At 28.2% G+C, this 18,256-nt stretch overlaps 1 protein-coding gene and 1 long non-coding RNA gene across 2 annotated transcripts in view; one reads left to right on the top strand and one right to left on the bottom strand.

The window, feature by feature from the left end:
- The window catches only part of LOC122269162 (uncharacterized), a 54,698-nt gene extending 36,782 nt beyond the window's left edge, over positions 1-17,916 (top strand). The window contains exon 4 of the long non-coding RNA XR_006225011.2: positions 17,407-17,916. This is a non-coding gene — a long non-coding RNA (uncharacterized lncRNA). The remainder of the gene's footprint in view (positions 1-17,406) is intronic.
- Positions 1-18,256, bottom strand: part of LOC107450968 (transient receptor potential cation channel subfamily V member nanchung) — a 107,903-nt gene that overhangs the window by 31,366 nt on the left and 58,281 nt on the right. The window lies entirely within an intron of this gene.

Below are 18,256 nucleotides of genomic sequence, written 5' to 3' on the forward strand. Positions count from 1 at the left end.
AGTGATATATTAATTACTACTTTTGCTTTATTAGAAGGAATTAAACATATCCTTAACAAATTTTTTTTATATGGGTCATTCTCACAAAAACAGTCATTTTCATGTCCCCAGTATATTTTGTGCTTGTTTTACAGCTTACGAGAAAAAAAAATTCAGGGAAAGTGTCCTTCAGAATACAAGCTAACAAAAAAATAAAAATAAAATTATCAATTTTTATTTTTTATTCATTTTAGGTAATTAAAATATACCAATATGTCATTCCCTCACTTGTCCCCACTGCTGATTTAAAAAAAGAAAAAAATTGTTTCTGAAATAAAATTTTTTTTTTTACAAATTCGTGTTTTTTATTTCAGAATACTGAAATATAGAATTCAGAAAATCAATTTTAAATTTAATTTCTGATAAAAATATTAACACAGCACTATTTTAAACTTTGTCCCCAGTGTTTCGCGTCATTCCCTCACAACAATGTTCTTATCACCTGCAATCTTCTTAGAATAAAAATATTTTAATAAAAACTTCAGAAGTTAACAACTGGCATCATAGAACAAAATTGCAGTATGTTTCCATCTTCAACTTAAAGAAGCTTTGCTGTGGAATAAATTTGAATGAATCAAACCAGGTAAAATTTTTTACATTTGTCATTCCCTCATGTCATTTTTTAGAGTAAAATAAAATACAACTTCATCGAGAAAGTGGATAATTATATGTTGCTTTCTTGTATGAATATAATTGTATGTGATTGACTTCAGAAATTAATTAGGCCTAACTGTTATTTTTAAATTTTATTGAATTCGTCATTCCCTCACTAGTGTATAAAGTGAGGGAATGACGCTGAAGTGAGGGAATGATTCAAGATGAGTATATTATTAAATTTTTTTTTGTTCAATCGTGCCAGCCAATTTTATTTCCCAAACCTGTAAAAACTATTAAATATATAAGACTAAATTATAATAAATATTAGATATACTTAGTATGTTATCATTTTCAAACTTTAGGTAGATGTAACTTAGATAAAAACATGTATTAAAATAAAATATCATTCCCTCACTATTAGTGTCATTCCCTCACTTTTTAAATAGTGAAAATAATTAATTTACTTATTAATTAATTTGAAAAATAAATTAAAAAATTGATAAATTAATTTATTAAATTAATTAATTTATTTATTTAATAAATTAATTAATTATTAATTATTATAAATTAATTAATTATAAATTAATTATTTAAAAAATTAATTAATTTAAATATTAAGTATAATTTATAGGATATATACTTTCTTTATAATGCCATTACATAATTCTATTAATATAAAAAGTTTCAGAGCTTTTTATTCAGTTTACTTTTTTGGGATTTTATGAACTGAAAAATGACAGTTTTCGTGAGAATGACCCATATATATAAAATCGTGATTTTTAAATTTTATGTTTAAAATTAGCTCTAAAAGAAATGCTATATAAAATATTTTCAATTAAAAGCACATTTTTTTGAAATGTAAGTCTTTTGTATGAAATTTAATCGAAGCGTATCTATATAAACATACGATATTTACCTAGAGACCAATTTTATAAAAATTAAAATTATTTTAAAAACTTTTAGTGTAATGGTTTTTTTTTAAATAAGATTTAAACATTTGCATTGTAAGGTGTTAGTGCATTGCTGACACGCAAAAAATATGTTTTTAATTCCTCGCGTGCAACTATTTAAACACTATCGTGCTACAATGTAGCATGCCTGCTGCGAATTGGTAATCTATGTTTTAAGTGACAGACAAGTGCAATATGCAACTGTTGAATCTCCAGCGTACTACAACTGTGGTGTGCATGCCTCGAATCGGTAACGTATGTTTAAAGCAGTAAAAATTTGCAATATGTAACTGTTGAAACTCCACCTTGCTACACTATGGTATGCGTGTCGACGATAGGTAATAGTGTTTAAAACAATATAAAAGTGCAATATGCAACTGTTGAAACTTCACTGTGCTACACTGTGGTATGCGTGCCAAGGCTTAATCATAAATGCTTAAAGCAATATAAATTTGGTGTACTCTTTTAAATTGCTTCTTTGGTTTTATGGTATTTTTAACTTCTTTTATTTGACAAACATGTCAACGCTTTTTTTTATGATGACTACTTTTTCGCTATGGTTAATTGTGGAATTTCCTAATTAACGTTCTTTTTTTTCCTTGAGAAATTGTCTATTAGAAGTTAGTTAGGGCATTAGTAGAATTTTCTTTTTTAATTAATTTTTTTTATTTAAAAAAATTGAAGAAATTGTTCTAACTTAAAATGAAACTTAAGTTGTTTCGAAATAGAAACAGTATTTGAATGGAGAATTTAATAAACTGAAAAAAAAAAAAACTCTACCACCTTTTTTTTATTATTCGATACTAAGTAAAAAGAAAGATTCGTGGTGTTTTAATCTTTAAAAAAAATAAGCGTAATAGTGTTTCGAAGTACTTTTTTAAAAACTTTATGGATAAAAAAGTATACAAATTAATCTAATGTTAGTTCCTAATAATTAATATCATTTAATGTTGATAATAGTGTTAATGTTGATATTAGTTTCTAATTTCTGTTTAAACGCTCCGTGCTGCACTGTGGCATGCGAGATGCGGATAGGTAATAAATATTTAAAGCAATATAAAATTGTAATATGTTAATATTGAAACTCCACCTTGCAGCACTGTGGCATAAGAGTCGTGGACTGGTAATATATGCTTAAAGCAATATAAAATTGCAATATTCAACTTTTAAAACTCCACCATACTACACTGTGGTATGCGTGCCATAAATGCTGAACGCAATATAAATTTGATGTAATCTCTTAAATTGCTTTTTTGGTTTCATGGTATTTTTCTCTTTTTTATTTTTTTCAGAAATCAATAATTAAAAGTTTGTTGTTTGGGCATACGAGGATGTTTGCCGTTGTTTGTTATTTAAAAAAGCGAAGAAATTATTTTAATTTAAAATGAATTGTTTTAAGTTGTATCGAAATGCAGTAAAATGAAAATAGTGTTTGAATTGATTAAGTTGGAACGGAAATAAAACTTTTTCTTCAGAGTTTTTTTTTACAAAAAACGAAATAAATGAAAAAATGTATGGTGTTTTCATCTAAAAAAAATTTAGACGTATAAGCGTTCAGAAGTATTTTTTTTAAAAATGTGTATTTTAAAAATACTTCGGCGAAAGACATTTTACTTAGCAAACAAAACTTTCTTACCTTCTTTTATTTTATGTGAATATTTTTCCAAGTCTTCAATAAATCGATATTCGAAAAGCTTTTACCTGTCTTGCAGCTATTTTTTACACTAAATTCCTTTCAACATTTTCGCAGAATCTAATTTATCAAATGGATCCCGGAATGGGATTTCGTAACATTATTTCTTAGAAGTATTTGTGTCTGGAGTAAGGTAAACAGACAAGGGAAATAACATTCTTACAAGATAGTTTTAATAGGTTTAAATTGGGTCCCTAATTTATTTAAAACATAATGTAAACTTGAAGCTCGCTTTAATTAAATGTATGCAAGATAGTGCCATAGATTATTATTTTTAAACAATTTAAAACATTAGAATGTTATGCACAAATATGATAAATAACTGTAATTCATTAATTTTGATCTTAAGTTAGATTACATTTGTTTGCCTGATCAAAATTACACAGTGATGATGGTTTAAATTGAATCAGTAATTTCACATTTATACGAAATTAAATACAAGTTTTAATTACCATTTTTACAACGCTTAAAATAATTAAGAAGTCATGTATGAATTATTGAATAAAATAATCAATAATTTTTCATTCATTTTTATCTAAGGCTGGGTGAATTTAGTTTGATTGATTTAAAATACAGGGCATCCCAGGATTATTTTATTTTATTTTATAACAGTCGTTGAACAGCAGACCCAATTTTCGAGTTTACGGCTACTAATGTTTAACTACGTAGCCTTGTAATTTTGGACCCAATCCAGAAGACAAGGGATCTCCCGGATCAGGTATTGGAAGAAATTTGCCTTCGTGGAGGACCTTTTTGATGGAACTAACCAGCATTGGCATTACACGGAGACGAAGACTACGAGAATCTCTCCCGGTTAACCTAGCGGCAAGGGTTTTTCAATCCAAGATCATTCTACCACTGAGGATATTTCACGTCAGCACTGTGGTCCATGCAAGCCGGATGTGGAATTCGTATCGACCAGTCATCGCTGGGATTCGAATTGTATTCACCTTATTGGAAGGCGAATGCTCGATCCCCTGAGCCATCGCGGCTCTATCAGGATTATTGGGACAAACTTTAAGGGGAGGTAGGGGACATCACTGGGATTCAGATTTGCATTGCGACGTATAGTCGGAAACGTCTTCGTTCGCCGCTAGGGTGTGTTGTTCAGAAGATGAATTGGGAGTGCTGGACAGGTTCTTTGGCCACCACGCTCTCCTGATTTAAGCTGCATGGATTTCTTTCTTTAGGGTGAGCTGAAAAGTGCTGTATACGCAATACCTGTGAATTCCGAAATGGACCTGGTTGCAAGAACCGTATGTGTCGCTGAGGATTTTCAACAAAATTCAGATGCATTTGAGCGAGTCTCACAGTTCATGGCCCGACGATATTATACATGCATCGATAGAAATGTGGGAAACTTTTAACATCTTTTGTGATATTTTCACATATTATCTACCACAGCATATGTAATATCTTCGGCTAATAAATACAGTACAGAACCCGTTATCCGGAAATCAGAAAACCGGAAAGCCAAAAAACCGGAACGAAATTCGATACATTTTCCCGCAATTTTTTAAAAAAAAATTTTTTTTTCCTCATCGGATTTTAGGATTTTTCTTTCTTTTTTGAAAGATGTTTACCTTACCATCATTTCAGAAATAATCATTAGTGTATTATTACCTCATCGTTTTTTCTTATTTTTAAGATTATTTCCAAATATTTATTTTTTTTAGTTGGGTTTAACACTAAAAAAACGGCTTTTTGTAGCGATTCAGAAAACCGGAAAAATCAGTTATCCGGAGAAGCGATAGTCCCGATCGTTCCGGATAATCGGCTCTCTACTGTATTTCTAATGATGTGATTTCTGATGATTTTTGATATCTTGTGTCTCATATCTGTCATGCTACTTTCACATGACATTTCAAATCGTGGGTCGCAATGCACTTCTAAATCCTTGTGAGACCCCCTACCTCCCCTTAAAGTTTGTACCAATAATCCTGGGTCACCCTGTATAAAGTAATGATGAGTTAAAAAGTAGTGATGAGTTAAATTGAATCAATTATTTAAGAAAGGTTGAATTTTTCTTTTGAAATTAAATGCAAGCCAAAGGTGTGCCATCAATTATGGATTTTAACCAGTTTAACAAATTAAAATGCGATGCATGAATTATTGAATATGATGAACAATATTAATTCATAACTTATACCACAAACGAAAAGGATGGCTGGGTAAGATTCATGCGTAGTTTCCATGAAACTTGAATAAACTTTGAAAAATCCTCTGCCAAAAATGTGATAAAATTTTTTCGAAAGTGATAGATTAAATTTGTACATTATTTTGTTTTTCAGATTCTTTTCCCTTATTGTTCTTGATAAAATTCATTAATTACAACTCATCATACACTGTAAATAATTCCGAGTCAAATTGCGGTAAAATGTACTGTAATTGTATTTTTGTTAAGTGAAATTTTACGGATCAAATATATGACTTACCGCAATTTCTACTGAAATATTTATTGCAAAGTTACTGAATCACTGTAGTTTAATAATTATTATAGTAAAATACACGGTATAAAACTTCACGTTAAAAATGGATTTTATAGTAAAATTAATTTTACGGATGATACGCCCACTGTTCCGGGATTTTTTACCGTAATAAGGCTCGGAATTTTTTACAGTGTAAGTGATTCGTGATTAACTGTATGAGAAGTGTTTTTCTCAATGTTTTAACTTCCCTTGCCCTTCACTGAAGCTGGTGGTCAACTGTCCTCGACATTAAGGAGAGATGGTCACTAGTAAATTTATTTTCAAATTTTTTTTCACATTCTGTTCTTAATATTTCATTATTTTTTGGTTAAAATACATTAAAGGAATATAAGAGAATTTGTTGTTGTTGTTGTCGTTCGCATTAAGGCAATGGGTGCGATTGTTCTTGTTTTCCAGTGGTGCCATCTATGGCCAATAATTCGACTTCTGCCTCACCCATACTTTACACCCATATATAGGGCTGACCCATTCATTCATCCACAAATCGTAATTTTGACCTGAACCGAGAGCAATCAATCTCCAATTTAGTTCCCCCAGAGGTATAATTTGCTTTGAGAACATGGAGGACTTTGTGATCCGACTGATTTAACGTGCACCAGTCACCATTTACAATTCTCACGTACGTTAGTCCAGCGCCTAGCTAACCAGGCTATCCCGACCATATGAGAATTTAAAATTTATATAACCATTTCTTGCATCTCTATTTTTATTAATTTCATTTTCATTCGAGAAAAAAGAAAAACTATGGCCATTTACCTTAGACTTATTCTCTATGTTTTCATAATCTGAAACAGACAATTTTGTTTCTTATAAATATTTTACATGCCAGAAACTTTTCGTAACTTTCGAGTAATAATTGGAGTAAACTATGTTTGAGTTTTATTCACATTCTCTTATTTTAACCATTACTTACGTGCATTATTTTACTATTCTTTTTTTCATTGGATTACACACATTTCGTTTCCCACTTCTTTTTAGGAAAGGCACTGTGAATAATGAATCTCGTGCACGCACATATTGTGAGGTTAATGTTTTCTCCTTTCGGCATAATATTCTAATTGCTATAAAATTCTAAAAGTTTTTGATATCTTAAATAAAAGAATAATTACATTACAAGTGCTTTTAATTGCTTTAATTATTGCTTAAATTGTTTTATTTTGAAGATAACGCTTTTTTTCAAATTTGTTCAACATATTTTAAGAGAAAGAAAAACTTTTTACAAAAATTTGTAGTTGATGTTCTATCCATGCTTATCGCTCTTCGTATGTATTTGTAGAATTCTTCTCAGAAATGAAATTAAAAAATTTTAATATTTTGAGTCACATATTAGTATTGTAGTAAGGATAAAGCAAAAATTCAATAGAATTGCAGGTAAGGAAGTTGGAATTAATTATACCAAACCAAATATAATTTGGAGGTGTTTCTAATAACCATTACCATTAACCATTAAGAAGTCATAGAACATGAAGATTCGATCATTAGTTCAAAAGTTATTCCGAGTATTTCGGTTCTTTTTTTGCACTGTACTTTATTTCTTGAAGGATACAAAAAAGCATTGATTACTTAAATTACAAATATTTTTATTTCCCAGCATTTCTTAAATCACTGTCCTGTCGAGAAAAGCATTGAGTTTGAAAGTTAAAAGAACAAATTCGTGAAAAATGCTTTAGAATAAAAAAACTATTTCATGTTAACATAAATTAAAACTTCTTAATGCCTCCTCATAATTAACCAAGCCAATTCTTTACTTGAAACTATTTTGTTTATTGAAAATAAATTTCTCCAGTTAAGTTTGTCTTCTAAAAGTAGCGAAAGTAGTTTACAGTCACTACATTTAAAAAAAGTAGTTATAGTTTCGGTTAACTACAATTGTAATAAAATGTAGTTTTTTGGAATACTGGTTTTGACATACTTTTTTTCAAGTTAAGAAATTCATGTTTTAAGAGATTCTTTGAAAGAAAAAAAAAGAGATTAATTAATGGTTTATTAATGGTTAATTAATGGTTTAATTATGATATTATTTATAAATTTTAAGTAGTATTACGAACCAACGTAAACTTCAAATAGAGAGTTAAATAAAAATAATAAATACAAATTAAAAAAAAATTAAATATTTAAGTGATTTTTAACTGTTATAACACATTAATTTAAAATAATTCAAATGCAGTACTTTCTTGAGAAATAAAAACTACAAAACGACTGCGCAAAATTACTTCTCTATGAAGGTTAGAATAAATTAAATGGTATTAGTGTGCTAATAAAATAAATAAATTTGCTAAATTTAAAGACTCATTATGAAGCAATATTTTGTTCATTTTACCAAATTCATTACCAAAGTAGTAAAAATTGCCTTGCTTTTGGTATTCCTATAGAGTCAGAAATACAGTAAATTTTACCATATTCTAATAGTTTTGACCATAATTTTTTTCTCAGTGAAGGGATTCATGCTTTAAGAGATTCTTTGAAAGGGAAAAAATTTGATTAATTAATGGAAATTGTAAATAGTACTACGTATTAACCTAAACTTTAAATAAAGAGTTAAATAAAAAAACAATTAGAAATTTTAAAAAATTAAAAAATTTAAGTGATTTCTAACTATTATAAAACAATAATTTGAAGTCATTCAGATGCATTGCTTTCTTGAACAAATAAAAACTACAAAACGACTGCGCAAAATAACTTATCTTTGAAGGTTAGAAATAAATGAAATGGTATCGGTGAGCTAATAAAGCAAATAAGTCAACTGTTCAAAGTAAAAATGCGTTTCATTTCTTAAAAGTGTTAGTAAAACTAAAATAAATATCACAAATTTGATACACAATTTTTTTATGTTTACGTTATATCAACAAAGATTCTTCCGTTTGTATTTGATAAAATATTTTTATGCTTTAATAATTTTCAATGGAAAATACAATATATAAAAATTAAAATACGATAAAGCAATGTATTTGCTCGATTGTATTTTATTAAAAATGAAAAAAAAATCTGTAAATTATCATAAATATTATTTTACTTCGAAAATTTGATTTGATAAAATGGTGAATCAGTTAATCACGTATTCATGAAATCATTATTAAAAGTATCTCAAAAATGAAACTTCAATTTCCTTAGCGCTCAGAATTGTTATATAAAAGGTTATATAAACAAAAAGGTTATATAATCGAATCTATAATGTGGATTTGTATTAGTTTAGGCTCAAATTAATAATTCATGATTAATAATTCGCAAAACATTAATTTAAAGTAATTCAGATACAGTACTTTCTTAAACAAATAGAAATTATAAAACGACTGCGCAAAATAACTTATCTTTGAAGGTTAGAAATAAATGAAATGGTATCGGTGAGCTAATAAANGTTAGAAATAAAAAAAAAAAGAAATGAGTAAGAAATAATAAAAAATGCAATGAGATTTTTAGACTTTTCAGGGGCCCCATCAGAACTCGGGGCCCTGGGCCAGGGCCCACTGGGCCCATCCTTAAAAACGTCTCTGATAAAACGACTGCGCAAAATAACTTATCTTTGAAGGTTAGAAATAAATAAAATGGTATCGGTGAGCTAATAAAACAAATAAATCTAATCAATTGTTCAAAACAGAAATACGTTTCATTCATAAAAAATGTTAGTAAAATTAAAACAAATATCACAAAGTTGATGCACAACTTCTTTTTGTGTTTACGTTATGTCAACAAGGATTTTAACTTTTATATTTGATAAAATATTTTTATGTTTTAATAATTTTCATTGGAAAACACAATATATAAAAATTAAAATACAATAAGGCAAATATAACTAAAAATAAAAAAATTCATTAAATTTTTATAATTATTACTTAACCTTGAAACTTTGATTTGATAAAATGGTGAATCAGTCAATCACATATTCATAAATTCATTATAAAAAGTACGGTAAAAAATGAGACTTCGATCTCTCAAAATGGTTATATAAACAAAAAGGTTATCTAAACAAATCTATAGTGCTGATTTGTATTTGTCTAGGCCAGTGTTTCCCAAAGTGTGGTACGCGTACCCCCAGGGGTACAGGAACAGTTTAGTGGGGGTACGCGTTCCTATGCGAAGTATCTTGCAACAAGCGAATATTTAAAAATTTTTTTAAAAACAAAGCTAGCTATGAAATTTTGCTATTACATATTTTTCTATTGGCTATTTTTTGCAGAGTTAACAGTTAATAATTAGTGGTGTCAACAGCCAGTTGTGATTTTTAACTTTTGTGCAATTTTTTGTAGTAAAAAATACATTAATTTTTTTTATTAGTGGTGCACAGCTTTACGAAAAATTTAGAAAGGGTACACAAAAGTCATAAGTTTGAGAAACACTGGTCTAGGCTCAAATTTATAATTCATAATTTAAAAATACTATAATATGCTTTTAAGTCTTTCACATTGAATAAAAAAATTAAATTATTAAAAAAAATCCTGATTATCGGAAGATTTTTATATTTGAGAAAAATTCAGGAAATTAAAACATAAAATAACAAATTTTAACGCATCATTTTACTATGTTAGCAAAAACAGTGCTATGAAAAGTGATTAAAACAGGAGTTGTTTCAAAGTAGAGCATATTAAATAGAATATTAAAAGTGTTAAAATATGATTGATAAAATATGATATGGTAGAAACAGCAATTACTCTAAATTGTAGTCTCTCCAGCGGCAATACAGAGATAGGATAGCTTTCTTGTGATCCACTATGACTAAACGACTTTTCTAACATATACCACCATATTTTAAATCCATTATATTTGTAACGGGATGGTACCGGGGCTAGTCCTCTACCTTGCTAAATAGGTTCCCCGGGTTCAAATCCTGATGTTGACCGAATGATAAGAAAAAGTTTTGGTACCCTGAGTGTCGCTAATTTTTAGTGTAAATCTTCAGAAAAAATTTCAGACCATGAACTCAACCCTGAAATTTAAACTTATGACCCAATCCCTTTCTTTTCTCAAAATATTTGTTTAGATTTCTCTGGAAATATAATAATTTAGGAATAAGAAATTCAGAGAAATCGAATTTGAAAACAAATCGTCTAGTTAAAATTCGATTTCTCAGGAATTATTCGACCGATTCCACACATTAAATTTAAACTACATACTTAATTTGAATACATTAAAATTCAATTGTTTAGGCATACCAATGCATTAAAATTAATTGTAAGTAATTAAAGAATAAATAAATATTAAGTAATTACTAAAAAAATAATTTTTGAATGGGAACTTCTTTGGATTACCGAATTTTATAATCGCGCGCAAAAAGTTTTCGTTTCGCTTAATTACCCGATGTATGGCAAAATATGTAAAAAGTGAAAGACGAAGGTAAGGAATTCGAAAGAAAACGAATACGGCGAAAATAAGGGTATGTTTATTCAGAGAAAGCAAGTTTTTGTGTCTGAATTCATAACTTATAATATCGTTTGCACTAATTAATTAACATAATTGAAATTACATTTTTGAACCAAGTTTGAGTCTTAGTACATAACGATTTTCGTTCATTAGCTCAAAAGTTGTTTATAATCCTTTTTTTTAAAAAATGTATTTATTTATTTATTTATTTTTTTACACTCTATGTGAGTAGCAAAATGTGCAGTTTTTTAATGGTAGTGAAATTACTATTGCTTTGATAATTTTAAGCAACAATATTTCTTATGAATTTCGTCAGCATCAATCACATATATTATATGCGTGTTTAGGTTAAATAAATATGATGTAGTTAATATCACACTGAGAAAAAAAAACATGATCAAAACTCCCAGAAAATGTAAAATCTACTGAGTTTCTGGCTGTATGGCAATATCAAAAAACTAGGTTATATTAGCCGAAGAGCTCTGGTAATTATTATGGTAAAATTGACATTAAAATAAAATTTTAAAGTACGTTATAAATTTTAGTAAATGTGGTAAAATTTGATAATTTTATCATGATTCCTTAGTAATGGAATTTAAAAATTTTATTCCGTTAAATTTACTTCAAAGTTTTGTATTTTTTTACTAAATGTGTGCAAATTGGAACTATTTTTAATTTTGAAAGCCGCAATTTCCGGCAAACCGTTTCTACAGGAAAGGAAAAATTACTAAATAAATGGTTTAATTACCGTATATTTCGTTTTATTAACCAGAATTATTGTTTTTATTACCAGAAATGTCATTTCTATACAGAAACGGTAGTTTTACCCGAAATTTTTCTCTGTGCAGTTTTACCAAATTTAATAAATCAAGAATTAAATATCAAAGCTTCCTATTTAAATGCATGAAAAATATCTTTCGGATAAGCTGGAGGAGTTGGTAACTTCGAATTATAACAATTATTATGATTATTTTTTTTCAGTAGGGAGCATAAATTTGCTACCTACTTCAATACATAAAAAATATCAATCGGATAAATCGGAGGAGTTGGTAATTTCGAATAATAATAATAATTATTATTATTATTTCAATAGGGAGCATAAATTTGCTCCTTATTTCAATACATAAAAAATATCTTTCGGATAAACCGGAAGAGTTGGTAACTTCGAATAATAATCAATATTATTTTTTTTTCTAAACTGCCATTGAAACATTTCTCTAGGGATTTTAGTTTATTATTGTTAACCATTTAGCGTGCATAAAATAATATTTTTTGTTTGAAGTTCAGACATATAACTACACTTTTCATTTTAAATTATAAGTAATAATAGTTTTGTAACCAAAATTGTTTAACGCTAGACAGAACACTTTAAAATATTTGTGCTCTAACGATTTGGCACGCTATTTCGATATGCTTTGTCAGTGTTCCAGCACAAAAACTAAAACAACAGGGGATATGCATTATGTCTAGAAAAACAACGTCTGCTTTTAAATTCTTTTTCAGTTCATTTTACAAAAGCAAATTATTCCTAACCAAAAGTCTGGATATGGAGATTCTTATCAAAACTTCGTTAAATTTTATGAATATTTTAAAACTCTTAATAATGAGATATGAAAGTTATGCAATTTGAATTACTGATAAACATAATTATTATTAAAAGGTTGATTATTTATAATAATAAATATATGTTCAAATATCTTTCGTTATTACTAATCAAATCAATTTCTTGCTACAGTTATGCGTCGTTTAGACTATTTAATCGTCAACTGATATTTATACTATAATTAGACTTGACTTGACTATAACTTGAAGAAACGTAAATTAGTTTTAAAAATGCACCTAAGTTGTGATTTCAATAAACATTGATCGTGTGTGTGAAAATTCTGGATCAAATTACGTTGTAAAATACCGGCTCTCTGGGTGTATTATTCGTAAAATCCATTTTACCATGGAATCTTTTTTTACCGTAAAATATTATATCGTAGTTTTTACAATATAATTTATTTAATCTGCGTGATTCCGAGATTTTACAATAATTATTACAGCAAAAATTACTGTATATCAGATTTTCTGTTCTGGTAAAAATATATTTAACTGAAAAAAGTACCGGTACATTTAATCGTTACTTGAATTTTTTACAGTGTGATTAAAGAAAAGACCTAAAAATATAAATAATCAGTCGAAAAGGCACTGATTACACGCACTATTGAAGAAAACTAATACTTAATATAAATATTAATACAAACGAATTAGAATTTAAAACAGACAAAAATTTTTTTTAAAAAGATTTATGATAATTACCAAATCTCACAAAAACCTGAAAAATGGGAAAATTTTCTACAGTGTTAAATTTTTAAGAAATGCCACTTTGTATTTTACAGTGTGATAAAAAAGAAAAGAGAAAAAAACGGAGAATATATCGATAACCTCTGAGCTAATATTCGGATTTTCATCGAATCGGAAATTTTTTTTTGGAATTCTACGTAGCTCAATAATGCCTTAAATATGCTGATTAATTTGTGCAGATGATTTAACCAATTACAAATCCCGCACTTTCTGGGAATAACTGTATCTTAAAAATGGGTTAATGTTTTTTAAATCTCAAAACTGGAGCTGCTATGGCTCAGAGGATAGAGCGTTCTCCTTCTAATGAGGTGGACCGAGTTCGAATTCCAGCGATGGGTGGTCGATACAAAATCCGCATTCAGCTTGCACAGATCTCAGTGCTGACGTAAAATATCCTCAGTGGTAGACAGATCATGGTTTAGAATCCCCTTGCCGTCAGACTAACCATGGGAGGTTTTCGTGGTTTTCCGTTCCTTGAAAAGCAAATGCGGGTTAATTCCATCAAAAAGTCTTCGACGAAAGCCAATTTCCCCCAATACTTGATCCAGGAGTTCCCTTGTCTTCCGGATTGGGTTCAAAATTACGAGGCTACGGCATTGAACATTAGTAGTCGTTAACCCAAAAATTGGGTCGGCTGTTCAACGACGGTTATAAAATAAAGAAATAAAAGCTCAAAACTGGAAGTTAGCCGCAATCTGGATAATATGGGCCCAGTGGTTTAATTCGAAGAACTATTGAAATTTTTGATCACATAAATGTTAATTCTACTTTTTGTCTTCTACATTGTATCTTTTTTTTCAGAACTATTTACGTAAATTAAATATTTAAAAAAAAACTTAAATAGGTATACATTGGGTCTGTTTTGTTACGAAGTTTTTGGAGCCGCTCTTAATTTCTTCAACTTTTCAGAGGTTTATCGTTTGATGGTTAACGGTTAATTTTTCCATTCATTCGATTCATAATTTTCACGCGAATCAATGTTTTAAGTATTGTGAAAAATTAAAATACGACAAAAAGGTTTTAATGGTAAAGTGCAATGCTCGATTTTTACAAGTTTAAGAAACTTTCCTACTGATTGATTGCTGTCTGATTGTACTACTTAAAATGCATCAATCAAATTCTCAATTTCTAAATATATATTTTGTATGGAATTTTATTTTAATGAAAAAGGGACAAAAATACTGTCGGTGAAATATTTTGTTTCAAAATAAAAAGTTTGTTTCTACTCAAAATTGTTTATTTATTATTAATTGTTTAACAAAAAGAGAAGAAAAGAATACCTCCACTCTTCTCTTAAGACGAAAACTGATTAAACTTTTCAGTCTGTTTTCGAACGGGATTGACAAAATAATTTGGAGGGAACTCTAAACACTCCATGTCGGGGAATTAATCCATTATTTACTCTAAGAACATACCATAAAAATACTTTTTTTAAAAATTATTTTGAACTATTTCGATTTTTAACTACTACATTTATAATTAACAAGAAATTATTCTTAAATTTTACCCTTTAAATAGTATAATTTTAAATGACAAAATCCAAAATTTGGAAGTAATTGTTCAAATTTCTACCAAATTTCGTTAGAAATCCTCTTAAAATCTTGAATCATAAAGAAATTTCATAAAGAAATTTATTAAAAAGATAATTTGATAAAGCTAATTTCAAACTTTAAGCATTTTAAATGTTTTCTCTAAACTTGAATTATTGGAGCTATTTTTTTTATATCGGCAGAATCTTAAATAGTTATAACAAAATTTCAAAATGCTTTGCTTTCTAGCTTAAAATTTCATCCCCTCTTAATAAAACCTGGCTCCTTTTTTCGACTCATAATAAAATTAAGTTTAAAAAGCCTCAGTATAGTTTATTCTAAAATGGATTTTAGAAGTATGATTAAATTCTAAATCCAGCATAATATTAAAAAAAAAGTTTTTCAATTTCTTTTTAAACTTTGAACTTTTCTTTAAAGAGATAACGCCAGTTTATTAATTTTGCTATTTTTGTAAGGTACTTAACTTTAAAAAAAAGTGAGATGAAAGTTAGCAAACTCAGCTTGTTTGTAAACATTGAGTTTATTATGAAGGTTGTCCGGGTCGTGATGCATTTGCATATTGAGATAAGAACCTATCACTTTCTTCGTAATCTCTTATCTTCATCCTAAGATAAACCTAGGAAAATCTTTGTTTACTTAAAGAGTTTCTTTTCCTGTGTTCCATCTTGTTCGATAGGTTTCAAAGAACCCTTATCTTTGAAAAATATATTTTGACATCAAGGGATGATGTTTATTAAACGTAGAAGCTAACTGTTAATTAAAACAGGATTCTGTTTATATACAAGTTTTTTTTTGAAAAGAAAATGATTTCCTGCTATTTTCTTTTTTTAAAAAAGAAAACGATTTCCTGTTCTGTGCTGACAAATTTTTTTTCTTCAGTTTAGGCTACAGTTTTATACATTTATTCTATCAACAACTTGATATTTTCATTTATATTATTGCATCAATTGTACAATAGAATGATCGAATCATTACATAATCTGTTAGAATAATGAATATTGAGCCGCATGATTGTTAAATCTCGTTTTGTTTCAAGTGCTCTAGTACCGCAGACGGTTAAGGCGTTGAGAGCCAGTAATTGTGAGTTCGATCCTAGCACATGTTCTAATAACCGACATACATGCGCAAAGAGCACGGTGAATATATTGAGGTTGTAAGTGCTCTCGGTCTATTAGTTCACACGCTGTCCACGGCGTGTGACCTGGTCAAAAAATACGAGGCATTCCTGCTCCAGCGATGCCACAGCCGACTATTTATGTGAAACGTGGTAGAAACTCAATTAATTTTATTTATTTATTACCTCTTTAATTATTTAATCGTATCTACCACTATGATTTACAAAGCCATGATAGCCTGGTTGGCAGAGAGCTGGACTCACGTTAGTTAGAACGCGAGTTCGAATCCAGCCGACAGAAGACTGCCAGTGCATTAAATGGTGACTGGTGTACGTTAAATCTGTCGGGTCACAAAGTCCCCTATGTTCCAATAGCTAATTATACCTCTGGGGGTACTGAATTGGAGATTGATCGTTTTCTGGTTCAGGTAAAAATTACGATCTGTGGATGAATGAATGTATGAATAGGTCAGCCCTATAAACCGGTGTGGCAGAAGTCTTGGCCATAGATGGCGCCACTAGAAAACAAGAACAATCACACCACTTCTGCCTTAATTTCCAACGACAACAACAACTATGACTTACATTCATATTCTTCACGTATAAATATTTTTTTGCATTTTCTTTCAGTAGTAAACAGGAAAAATATGCTTTAATTAGTTGCTAATTTTAATTTCTTTTAATGGAATTTTAAATTTCAATAGTTAGCACTTTTTTGTAATTTTAGTCACCCGTGGCAACCTTGCTGATCTAGTTGTTAAACGATAGAACCCTGAAAACGGTGTTAAATGATTAGTCATGGTTGGGTGTGGTGCTTCATTTTGTATTTAAGAAAAAACACAATATTAAACTTAAAAAAGCAATTAAATTCTTCAAGTTAACGGAAAGTTAGCTAAATGATGCGTTGCTTTTTTATTTTTTTGTCGAAGTTTAAATCAAAAATTTTAAAATGTGAACCAACTTCTAAATTATTTTTTAACAAGTCTTTTTTTTCCTAAAATCGTTTCAAAAATAAATTAAAAACTATTCATTCAATTTTCCTTCCACTTTCATGAATTTTAACCAGATTATAAATAATCGTAACCTTATTTTTTATTTTTATGTTTAATATGCATAAAGTTTTACTTTTTACATCGAAGAGTATATGTTATTAAGTTCCTCAATTGAAGCAGATTCTTTGTAGTAAGAAAATTTGATTATTGGATCATTTTTTTAAATACTTTCAATTGTCATAAATATATAACAATTTTAATGTAAGATTTTTATTTTTCAGGACCAAATTCATATATTTTTTTAATGAACTATTTGCATGTATCAGGACTTATTAAAGAATAGAAACAGGAAATATATGTTTGTTATGCCAGAAAGAATTGTGTAAAGAGTTATATATTATAAATAAATTAATTCACGAAATGTATACAAAATTTTACGTTTCATTATAAAGATATTAACATTTGTTGCATCAACTAAATGAAAAAACACAAAGAATATGCTTTTCGTCAAAACTATTAAGATTAAAAACAGAAAATATATGTTTGTTATGCCAGAAAGAATTGTGTAAAGAGTTATATATTATAAATAAATTAATTCACGAATTGTATACAAAATTTTACGTTTCATTATAAAGATATTAACATTTGTTGCATCAACTATATGAAAAAACACAAAGAATATGCTTTTCGTCAAAACTACTCGTATTAAGATTAAAAACAAAAAATATATGTTTGTTATGCCAGAAAGAATTGTGTAAAAAGTTATATATTATAAATAAATTAATTCACGAAATGTGTACGAAATTTTACATTTTATTATGAAGATATTAACATTTGTTGCATTAACTATATGAAAAAAACACAAAGAATATGCTTTTCGTCAAAACTTTCCAATTTGTAATATTACAAAACAAATAATTTTCATTGCAATAAAATTTCTTAATATAAATTATTTACTACCAAATATCGGAAAAAATTAAATTCCTCAATTAAATTAAAAGCAAATTATTTCACTAACGATAGAATATTAAAAGATTATGAAAATTATAATAAAATGTTATCGATGTTAGCTTTATCAGTCTCTTAAAAGTCAGCACACTCATATATATTTCTAGAGTAAATAAATAAATA

The sequence above is a fragment of the Parasteatoda tepidariorum genome, chromosome X2 (genome assembly GCF_043381705.1).
Source record: "Parasteatoda tepidariorum isolate YZ-2023 chromosome X2, CAS_Ptep_4.0, whole genome shotgun sequence".
Classification (NCBI taxonomy): Eukaryota; Metazoa; Arthropoda; class Arachnida; order Araneae; family Theridiidae; genus Parasteatoda; species Parasteatoda tepidariorum.